At 42.2% G+C, this 9,478-nt stretch overlaps 1 long non-coding RNA gene across 1 annotated transcript; it reads right to left on the bottom strand.

The window, feature by feature from the left end:
• Window positions 1-776: 776 nt before the first annotated feature.
• LOC125709229 (uncharacterized) lies at window positions 777-4,914 on the bottom strand. The gene is made up of 3 exons (XR_007382662.1): window positions 4,792-4,914; window positions 2,055-2,152; window positions 777-1,554 (listed from the first exon to the last, which is right to left on the bottom strand). It is a non-coding gene; the product is annotated as an uncharacterized LOC125709229 (long non-coding RNA).
• Between the last annotated feature and the right edge of the window lie 4,564 nt (window positions 4,915-9,478).

Below are 9,478 nucleotides of genomic sequence, written 5' to 3'. Positions count from 1 at the left end.
TTACATTGGCCTGTAGCATTTGAACAAATGAGACCCCTCAGACTTATTACGACTGGTCATCTTCAAGCGCTAGGTTTTCATCAAAAATAACCTTGATTCTTTGGATTTCACTGTGCTTTCCCATGCACGCATGACAAGGATCCACAGAGGTACAACAAACTTTGGGGAAATACTGTGAGAATATGCTGAGTAATGTCTTTGCATTTATGGTTCAAACTGATTTTACGATTGGAGGGTTTGAAGTTGTGAATGAAAAGCGACAACGCACTATACGGTACCCAGAAGTGTAATTAAGGAATTTACTTGCAATTGCAAACCACAGGAGGATATGAAAACAGCATACTCCTCAGTGGGGCTATAATTGAGAAAATAATTCACTATTTTCAGTGTTTCTTTGGTTAAATACAGAATGGACCATTTTATTCTGCCTTTTGGGTTAATAAAATGAATCATATTTTTTTCTTCCAGGAATATGAACGCATAGCTATGTATTTACAAGATATAACCAGGTATTTATTTGGTTTGAAAGAGTCTTCTTTGTCTGTATTGTCTGCTAAAAATTAAAATTCACAAACCCAAAGGGTTTAGACTCAAAATTTCCCGAAGCTCACACTCTGGTAGCTGGTGATAAACACTTCACACTTTACCAAGAGGCCTATTTAAGCCCTGAGGTGATTAGGCTGCAGAAAAAAAAAACTATTAGCAGAATTCAGAAGCTTTCAACAAATGACATACTTCATATTCTTTTTTTATTACAGCATTCATTTGGATTTGAAAGCATCAAAATGTGGGTGGAACATTTTTGAAAGCTTCACAAGTGTCCAGAACAGCATTTGTGGCATCTTAGCTACCCTGGCTGGCAAAAGGCACCTTCGTCCTACTAGGTAACAGGGGTTTGCCTGTAATTTGGAAGTGATGCAGCTTTGGAATGGCGGCCCATTTATTATGCCAAAAAAAACAATTTAGTGAGGCTTTGACAGTGCAGAGAGGGCAACAATAAAATGGCAGCATGCCCCCCCGGGGTTTCCCGGGGCAGTCACCTTTAACTTGAAAAATACGCATACAGTTTACAGTCCCAGTAATAGAGTTTGAATTTTTTTCATTATTCTTGGTATCTTCATTTCTTCAAATCTTTTTCAGATGAAAGTTATAATAATAAAGCCTTAGAATTGGTCTTTACTCTCACCTGGATGACGACGTCGTAATTGGAACCATTCCCCGGTGCCATAAAATCTTGGGACCGTGAATAATAGCCCTGTGGAGCTAAGAACACGATAAGCGCTCTTATCCAGTGTTAAGCATCGGACCCCCAAAGCTGCTTCTCCCTCATCAAGCGTTAGCTGCATTGAAGGCCATTCCCTGGTGATTACCCCAAGCTGGGGAAAAGCGAAGGGAAATTGGAATGGATTAAGCTCAGTGTTGTGGCTCCGACCGCGAAAGCATGAACATAAGGCTTGTCTAGATGTGTTCAGCGTCCTCATCAAGGCAAATGAGCACGAAAGGCCCATTTGGTTCTTCAGCTCACATGCTGCCAGGCTTCACTACATTTTTCAGCTGTGAACAGAGATATTTTCTCATAAGTGGATGCAAGTGGCACTTTACAAGAACAAATCAAGCAATTTTAATAATGAACAAAAAAGTTCTTAACATCCTTAGTGCAATGTTTGATATAAACATGTCTTAGTACACAACAATTCATCATTAATCCGAAATTCAAAACTGAATATTCCAGACGTTTGTGCTTCTCTTCAGCTAAAGGAAAAAAACATGATATTGTACTCGCCTGACTTTAAGATATCATTGTGTGCAACGAAACCGCATTAACATGAAGGATATTAACAACTCTTTGGGAAATTGTCTGTAGGCTAATATGTCTGTAAAAAAAATCACATTGGGAAAGTACACCGAGATGGCAGGGAAATGACACAATGCTACCAATTTTGGCTTCCCCTCTCACCTTTGCCTGCCATAAGTAGACAATTTGTGGATGTTTATTGCCATATTAAGGGCATTTGACACAAAACAGCTGTCATGCCACGGCGTGACGCACCAACCTCGGGTGTTAAATGTTTTTCCACTGCTGTCTGAGGCAATGCCGCTCCTGCCATCTTCTGGAGCTCTTGTGCAAGGCCTGAGAGAGGTCCTGGAAGGCCTGTGGGAAGAGCCCCTGGGTGAGCTTTCTGGTCAGCCATGTGCGCCCATTCATGGCGGCTCAGCTGGACGGAACACGGCACGCTGAGGATGCAAGGGCACTGCTTGTAAACACCCAGGTGTCACTAGTATGGTCATGCTGGGAGAAAATATGCAAAATTCCCTAATGTCTCTCACACAGTCTCAGAAAAAAAAACCAGTTAGACCAAGAATGACATCACCAATTATGCTGCGGCTTGACAGACCACAGCAAAAAGGCAACATGGGCACTACAGACATTCATGTGGAGAGACCAAAGTTAGGCAAACTGACACATTCCAGAACAAGCAGGTCTGTTTTGTTGTGTAACCAGTGTGAGGGAAAACGTCTCATTTATTTTTAAATCTTTGACTGCAGTGCAACAGGTTTAGCTTAATGTGCCGACTTAAGCTGCGTGTGATAAAAGTGTGATAGTCGTCCAGCATAACGGAGAAAGAAGGTGATGGGCACTGAAATAAAGTCGATGGGTGGAAAATCCAAAATCACCTCAGCAATACGCCCAAAATCACCTGCTCCTTTAGAAGTGGTTGCTGTATCTTTCCTTTAATTCAACAGGTGTCTCAAAGCTGGATTTGAGGTAGCAGTGTAGCGAAACAGCTGAAACCCAGGCCCCTCAATCCCTTGTATGTATTTTAATATGCAAGATCTTTTCTAATTCCACAGATTCAACACATATGTGTCAGTAAGCATCAGAAACATTGGCTAGCCATAATTTTTTTTGGCAAAGTATTTCCACAGTCACTGATAATATAGAAATACATGAAAGCATTATAATAAAATAGAATTGGATCATTTCAGTGATGGAACTGAGAGAGATGTGCAGGTTAAACATATTCACTGAAGTAATCTGAAGGTATAAAAGAGGACTTTCCCTGAAGCTCTTTAAGCCTAGAATCCCCTCTTAAATGCTAAATCTCTCCCTGTGCTATTGCATTTAGAAATAAGAGGTATTTTTAAGGGGTATGTTTTTGTTAGTGCAACAAAAATCCATATCTTTATATTGCCGATTTCTAAAATCGAATGTAAAGATGAGCATGTTTTTCCTTCAGAGTAGCACTCTGGCCACTGACCTGTACTCAATGCCAGGAAATATGTCTTCACTGACATGCGCTCCAGGCCAATGCAGGTTAGAAAGTGGCTACTGGTCTCTCTCCAGCATGTCCCTCACTGGTTCCCCCACGAAAGCCACCCAGTCAGTCGAGCAAAATCCTCAAACCTCAAAGTTTGTATGAACAAGCTCTATTTTAATGGAAATCCAGAAAAACAGCTTGATAATGATAGGCTTCTCTAAAAAGTCTAGCAGAGCGACGCAGAGTTCAAAGAATGGTTGGAGAAACCTCCTCCTTCCAAGATCTCCTTCAGGTTTCATGTATCTTTAAACATCATCCCGGCTTTGTGTTTATTTACTACCTCCAGTATTCGGATCATCAGGGTCAAGCGCCTCAATAGGTGTTTGTCCTGGAGATCGTACCCCATGCAGCCAATTCATTTTAGGATAGAGAATGACGGAGCTGAAATTCCAGATGTTGGATTTAAATTGGTAGCAAATGTATAGCCTTTAGCCGGACTATTAGCCTTGCGCACTGGAAGCAAGTGGCGTGCTCCAAGATGCCCGGGCTTTTTCTGAAATAATATTTGAACAGTGGTTATGGATGTGAGCGATCCTTTTCTCATCTCCTTCCATTTCCTAGAAAATGCACAGCGGTGTTTTTGGTTCCATTTCTTGGAAGGTGGCGTGCCCGCCGGCGGTTTACAGAATGCAAAAGGGTGCACTTCCTGCTTCCCAGAGGGTTTCATATGTTACCCTGAGAAGACATAAGGTGTTTATTTTCCCATACAGAAGCAAAGTAACGATAGTAACGGTGGCATCACCCCGCGCCGAGTCAGCTGCCAGCTTTGTGCTGCGGTAACTTTGTCATGAACAGTGAGGGCCTTGTACCTGGAAGATGACTAGACACGGCTCACAGTGTTAGCATGCAAACGGTAAAGCCGAATCAGCACTCTGCAGCCATTAATTGTTCTCTAAAGGCTTTAATAGTCTTGTTTTCTTTTAAAGAGGTGTATTTGCTCGGCATTTGCCTGCAGACCAAATGTGCAAATAAAACCAATTAGCGAAACAAAGAACAAACTTTGTCACCATATATGAGCAGCCTACATATGTGTAACCTCCCTGACAGTCTGCATTGCCTCAAAAAAAACAGAAATGAGCTTTAATGTTTCATCTCTTATTTTTAAAAGTGCCAAAACAGACACCTATTTAAATAGAATTCAGAAACATTTCCGTCATATTCATGGCTGCAGAATTAATATGCTTTGTCTGAAATTGCCTTTAGATTCGCACGCCTTACCGCAGAGTACTCTTGCTTTAAAACGTAACGCCTAGTAGCTCATTTAGCTTCCTTGAAGGACTCAGAGGATAGTCTTTGTCTATTATCTGGAACACTGGGCTGTCGCAAAGCTCTTTGGAGTCGTACAGTGCTTCCGAGAGAAACACTGTGTATTGTATTTCAGAGTCTCACCACGGGTGTAACGGTGTAAAAGAGGACAGAAATTTATTTACTTCCCCTATCTCCCCCAGGTCTTAAAAAATTAATGGCTTACTATAAACATCTGTTCCACAGCCCAGTTTTGATGAAGCGGCTGGCTTTTCAGAGCAAAGTTCCTGTCCTCAAACGCTTTGTTGCAGTGTTCCTCAAGGAGTTTGGCGTGGGAGTCGGGCACCAGCCTCTGCAGTAAGTCTGGGGTGTGGAGGATAATTAAGTTGAAGCCTCTCCTGATCATCCCTGAGCTTGTTGGCCTGCCACCGCTTGCCTGGGCCATGGACTTCCTCAAACCCTGGGGGACAGAGTCAACTGAGCCACTGGGGCGGGTGGAGGAGTGGGAGTTGGAAGGGCCCAGTAAAACTGTGCACCACTGACAGTTTCCTGCATGGTACTTTGATGTGTTGGACCGGTTACCCTGTTCACCTGTGATGCACCCTGCAGAAAGAACAGACTGTTTGTTTGACCTGATGTATCTACATTTTAGTTATTTCACTTCAAGAAAAAAATTCTAACAGAATAATGCTTCACATACATAAATATGCCTTTGATGACACTGGCCAGGCACCACTGATAATACCATTAAGTTTAATACATCGATTATATTTCATTGTTTATGTCATCATCCATCCATCCATTTTCCCAACTGCTTATCCTACTGGGTTGCGGGGGGTCCGGAGACTATCCCGGAAGCAATGGGCACGAAGCAGGGAACATCCCAGGATGGGGGGCCAGCCCATCGCAGGGCACACTCACACACCATTCACTCACAACATGCACACCTACGGGCAATTTGGCAACTCCAATTAGCCTCAGCGTGTTTTTGGACTGTGGGGGGAAACCAGAGTACCTGGAGAAAACCCCACGATGATATGGGGAGAACATGCAAACTCCACACACATGTGACCCAGGCAGCAGTGCTAACCACTGCACCACCATGCCGCCCCTGTTCATGTCATGTCATGTCTTGCTGAAAAATAGTTGAGTTTTCACCCCAAAGATCTAAGTTTATATGTTCAAGTGATTATTAGTATATGTGCTGGTGCCCTGAAGTAAAAGTCTTAGTTCTGTTTTTCTTTTACTCTTTGTCACCAGCCTCATGTGCTGTATCACATTCTAGACAATGGTAAGAGAGACCATGGTAACAGAGACAATGGTAACAGAGTGCTACTGACACCTTGCTGAATTCTGTCACCGCCGCTGTCTCATTTCTTGTAGGCAGAGGTACTTAGGATGATGAGAAACGCTGCATGTGCAGCATGTGTGTCTGAGGGACACGGCACCTGGAATTCTGGGGATGGGGGGTGTGTCACTATAAGTCCAGGAAGAATGTTTGAAAGAGGGAAGATGAACGTCACCTTGCGGTTAAATGTAAGACGAGCGTCAGCTGCCAAAGCTAGAAAACCCACCATGCTACAGGAACAAAAGCAAATAAGATCCTTAGCTGGTGTCTCACACCCCCAGTGTCTCTGTTAAGCCTCCTCATAGGTTTCTACTGTCCAGTCGTCCATTGGCTGGATTTACTGTAGCAAACCTGCGAAGGTGTAAGAACCCGTTTGTGTGTCACAGCCTGACACTGATATTGTCCTCACCCACAGAGCAGATGCATCAGCTGTGAATTTCAAGTGAGCTGGTTTTGAGTCGTTCAGCTGTTTTAGCTGGCAGTGAATACATGTCATGCTGCTGGAGTATATGACCCCACCCCCTGCTGCTTGCACTGACGGTGCCTTTTATTCCAAAACCACTTACCAGAAACAGGGGTGGGAATCAACCCACAAACCTGGGGGTGTGAGGCCACGCCCTCTGAAAACCAGCTGGTCATACACAGGGAAAGCCAGGTATACCCACAATTTACAATACCAGGAATAACAATATATTCAATCACTTCATGATTTTCTGTTGTAGCAAAACGTCTGGTGGTTGCAGCGATGTGTTGTTGAAGGGTCCTTAAAGAGTCATACCTGCTGGTGCACTGTGTGTCCACAAGGGGGTATTAGCGCTGTATGGGTGGATTTAGTCATTCACAAGTAGATTGTTTTGCTAAGCAAGATAGAGGCTCTGTAACACAAGCCTAGGCACTTCAATTGATGTAAGAGGGGAGGAACCCCTAACTACGTCACTATCATCAGAATAACATTATTTCCCACCTCCATTATCTGTTTAGTGTTCTGGTAAACTAGGAGCCTGGTTATTAACTAAATGAATTAATGTTATAAATTCAAATGAATTTACAGATAATTATTGTGTATTATTACTGTTATAATGCAATAATGCTGCAGTAATAAAAGTATAAGCTATTATTAGAAATTGGTTTCTGCTTAAAATCACTTTTATTTATTTCAATAAAATACAAAGAAGAATTAACGAAATTAAAGAAAATAAATTTGGCACCCATTCATATAGGAGCCGTCTGGTTTCTGGAATAGGTACCAGGCTAACTATGATCCTGGGGTGGTCAAGGATGGATGGATGGATGTATGGATGGATGAGGCAATAGACTTTTATTATATAAGGATTTAATGTGGGGGAAGCATGGTGGTGCAGTGGTTAGCACTGTTGCCTCACACCTGTGAGACCTGAGTTCTAGTCTCACCTGGGTCACATATGTGTGGAGTTTGCATGTTCTCCCCATGTCGTCGTGGGGTTTCCTCCGGGTACTCCGGTTTCCCCCCACAGTCCAAAAACATGTTGAGGCTAATTGGAGTTGCTAAATTGCCCATAGGTGTATGAGTGAATGATGTGTGAGTGTGCCCAGTGATGGGCTGGCCCCCCATCCTGGGTTGTTCCCAGCCTCGTGTCCATTGCTTCCAGGATAGGCTCTGGACCCCCCGCGACCCAGTAGGATAAGCGGTTTGGAAAATGGATGGATGGATGGATGGATGGATGGATTAAATGACTGCTGTTTTCTTGCCCTGCAGGGGCCGCTGTTGCATAAAGTAGAGAATAATAATGTGGTTATTCTGACTTCCTGCATGGCCACATGACCAGAAAAGTCAGCGAGAAACCAGTCATAATAATCTGCTGCTTTGCAACACCAGAGGGGGATATTGGCATGGCACTAACTTAATGCATTTTGTCAGAAACATAAAGAGCAAATCTGCAGGACATGGATGAGTTTCCAGTGAGCAGCAGATGAACACATTCATGTGGAAAGTTACAGATGGGGTGTGGCTTCAACACCAAAGAGTTTAGCACTGCTTGCATGTGAATCCATTGCTACAATAATCTCTTATAAGCGAATCCTGTGTTTCCTGTCAAAGGCTTGATAAGGATGTGCTGGGCCCTGAGCAAGGGTCAGGCAAATAAGCATGTGGTTTAACATGCAGCTTGTCTGCTTATCTGATTCATTTACTGTGGTTTTTATGATGATATCACGAGATAAAATTACTTAAAATTCAGTTTTTTTGTATATGTGTTGTAATGTGATATATTGACTATATTACAGTGAATTCTGTGATTCATACTTTGATTCATACTTACTGTACAAAATTCCTATTGATTGGCACTTTATTCTTAAGGGTTCACAGTGAACACAAGCGAGTCCGCAGAGATGCTTGGATCCAACGAAGTACAGGAATTCAGTGGGAGGGAAATGCCACTTGACAAGTGTGGCTCAGTGTAGGAAGCATTCCTGCAGACACCCAAGTAAAGATCGTCAGCTGTCTAATTTTGGATGAAGGACCCCTGATCTGTATAAAAACATTGTTTTGTTATGAGAGCCCAAAGGTATGAGGTTTGGAATTCATTCATTTTAGGCACCCATAACTGTGTTTTTTGATTCTTTCTTTCCAAAGGATGGCATTTTGTTAATTTTGTTTTATATAATACTAATAATGTTGTGCATTCAGAGGATTTCTCCATACTGCTTGAGTACTCCATCCCACAAGCCGTTGATGCTATATGGTGAACTTGTATTAAACTGCCAGCTACAAGCAGTAAAGGTGACACATAAAAGTCCTTTATACTAACAGGTCATAATTTGGTGCAACTTTTCATTGCATATAATTATTGGGTATGAATATGAAATGGTACAGAACACACATTTCGTATAAAATAATGTCTTGCTCTACAAATCTCATGTTTTGCTTTAAATAAGGTTTAAATGAGCAACCACTACCGAAGGCTTTGCCAGCGTTACTTTTAAAAGTAACTGATTTTGCACACAGTAACATGTCCTAAGCTATTGACCCACAGTGAAATCTCCCTCATTTTACCCTGCGTTTGATATCTCAGCTGGGCCTGATCATCCACAGGCGTGTAAAGTGCCTGCTGTATCTTCATGTCGTCCTCTTTGGATTTTAACCAGATTCAAATTTTTTCAAATTTTTATTATTTTTATATTTTTAATTGCTACTTTCTTATCATACAGTCAGGACCATAAATATTTGGACAGAGACCAAGTTTTTCAATGTTTAATTTCTGCACATTAACAGAATACATTTTAAAAGAACCAAGTCAGATGCAGTTGAAGTGCAGACTTTCAGCTTTAATTTGGTGGGTAGAACAATAACTGCATAGAAATCACAATCCCCTCCTTTCAGGGGCTCATAAGTAATTGGACAAATTAAAATAACTGCAAATAAAATGTTCAGTTCTAATACTAATACTCAGGCAATGCCTGAAGTCTTGAACTCATGGACATGACCAGACCCTGGGTTTCCTCCTTTTTAATGCTCTGCCAGGCCTTTACTGCAGCAGCTTTCAGTTGCTGTTTGAGGGTCTTTCTGTCTGTAGTTTAGTCTTTAGCG

Source organism: Brienomyrus brachyistius, chromosome 15 (genome assembly GCF_023856365.1).
Source record: "Brienomyrus brachyistius isolate T26 chromosome 15, BBRACH_0.4, whole genome shotgun sequence".
Taxonomy (NCBI): domain Eukaryota; kingdom Metazoa; phylum Chordata; class Actinopteri; order Osteoglossiformes; family Mormyridae; genus Brienomyrus; species Brienomyrus brachyistius.
Note: the sequence above shows the minus strand (reverse complement) of the source record. Positions and strands in the feature narration are given on the sequence as shown.